At 44.3% G+C, this 2,333-nt stretch overlaps 1 pseudogene; it reads left to right on the top strand.

Annotated features, from left to right (window-relative positions):
- The first annotated feature begins 535 nt into the window (after positions 1-535).
- Positions 536-1,302, top strand: LOC102245174 (annotated as a pseudogene).
- Positions 1,303-2,333: the final 1,031 nt, after the last annotated feature.

Here is a 2,333-nt window from a genome sequence, read left to right as displayed (position 1 = left end):
ATGAATACATGTAATTATACACTAGAGGCCCAGTGCATGAAATTCGTGCACAGGTAGGGTCCCTAGAGGCTGCCAGCTACTGGTGGGGGCCTCCCTTCCACCAGTTTGCCAGTGGGCCCACCCCCAGTTGAACTCCCAGTTGAACTCCATGTTGAGGGGTCAATTTGCACATTAGGCTTTTATTATATAGGATTTGTGTAAATCCATAGAGTGTACAACACAAAGAGTAAACCCCATGATGGTACACTATGAACTTTGGGTGATCATAATGCGTCAATGTAGGCTTATGAATTGTTAGAAATATATCACTCTTGTTGGGAAGTTCATAATGGGGGATGCTATATTTATGTGGGGGGGGGGAGGAGGTACATTGGAAAAATCTGTACCTTTTTATTAATTTTTCTCTGACCCTAATGACTGGGGGAAGAAAAAAAATCTCCACCCACTGTTGGAAGCTTCTGCCCAGCTTGCATTGCCTATAGCAGAACCTGCATCATACCTTTATCTGTAGCCTTCCCTTAGGTCTTAAGGATCCCGATACTTTACTGTGGACGTCAGACTTGGTGGAACCGCAATTATGACGGTGGGGAAGAGCAGCAAGATGCTGTAGCACATTGACTACCACATGCACTGCAACCTGCAGGACGGACGCATCTTCATCAGCACCTTTAAGGCCTTTGATAAGCACATGAACTTGATCATCTGTGACTGTGACGAGTTCAAGAAGATCCAGCCAAAGAATGCGAAGCAGCGCGAGTGAGAAGAGAAGCGGGTTTTGGGTCTGGTGTTGCTGCGCGGGAGAACCTGATGTCCATGACTGTGGAGGAATCTCCCAGCAAAGATACTGGGATCGCTTATGTACCCCTTGCAGGAGCTGCAGGAGGCCCTGGGGTTGGCAGGGGGGCTGGCAGAGAAGTACCAGGTCGTGTTCCTATTCCGCAGACTCCTGCGGGATTAGCAGGCCCTGTCCGAGGGGTTGGGGGAACCTCCCACAGGTAACGACTCCACAGGGATGAAGCACTGTTGCAGCTGCTGCTGTAGCAGCCACTGCCAGCATTGCTGGAGCTCCAACTCAATAGCACCAGGTTGGGCAGCTCCCTCCTCCAGGCATTATGACTCCTCCACCTGGTATGAGACCACCCATGGGCCCACCAATTGGTCTTCTCCCAACTCAAGGGACACGATAGTCATGGCTCCTCCATGAATGAGGCCCCCTCCTCTCCTTCCCCCCTTAACCCCTCCCCCCATCAGAGGTCCATCTCCCCCAGGAATGCATCCACCAAGACCCTAGGATACTGTTGTCCTTAGCCTCTCTTTTCCTGCAATGCATCTCCTAAAACTGTGTAGAGTGTTTGTGAGTTTCTGTCCTCTCTTTGCTGCATTAATATTCGCTAATAAATGAATAGAGCAATAACAACAAACACCCCAAAGCACATTAAACTCATACTTACATGAAACTGATTTGCATGAAGAGTTAAAGCATTTCGGAAAACTGGATCCACTAAAAACATTACCTAATGGCACCTTTTCCATTCTTTATTTTATTTTTAATTGAATTTATTTGGGTTATATTGGTCAATAAAAGTATATAGGATTCAAGTGTACAATTCTACAATACATCATCTGCACATTGCATTACGCACTTATCATCCAAAGACTAGTCTCCTTCCATCACCGTTTATCTCCCCATTTACCATATTCCACCTGCTCCCAACCCTCATCCCTCTGGTAATTACTGTACTGTTGTCTGTGTCCCTGAGATTTTTTTTTAATCCTTTCACCTGTTTCATCTAGTCCTCCTCCCCTCTGATAGCTGTATGTTTTCTGTATCTATGAGTCTGCTTCTATTTTGTTTGTTTATTTTGTTCACTAGATTCAGCATATAAGTGAAATCCTATGGTATTTGTCTTTCTCTGACTATCTTATTTCACTTAGCACAATACCTTCTAGGTCCATCTATACTGTTGCAAAAGGTAAGATTTCCTTCTTTATGGCTGAGCAATATTCCATTATATATACATATGTACCACAGCTTTTGTATCCACTCATTTACTGATGGGCACTTAGGCTACTTCCAAATATTAGCTATTGTAAATAGCACTGTAATGAACATAGGGTGCATATATTCTTGCAAGTCAGTGTTTTGGGTTTCTTTGGTTATATTCCAAGAAGTGGAATCACTGGTTCATAATGTAGTTCCATTTTTAATTTTTTGAGGAAGCTCCATACAGTTTTCCAAAGTGGCTGCACCAATCTACATTCCCAGCAACAGTGCATGATGGTTCCCTTTCTCTACATCATTGCCAACACTTGTCATTTGTAGGTTTATTGAT

Source organism: Myotis brandtii, unplaced genomic scaffold (assembly GCF_000412655.1).
Source record: "Myotis brandtii unplaced genomic scaffold, ASM41265v1 scaffold1203, whole genome shotgun sequence".
In the NCBI taxonomy this organism is placed as follows: Eukaryota; Metazoa; Chordata; class Mammalia; order Chiroptera; family Vespertilionidae; genus Myotis; species Myotis brandtii.
This window is presented reverse-complemented; position numbering and strand designations above follow the sequence as displayed.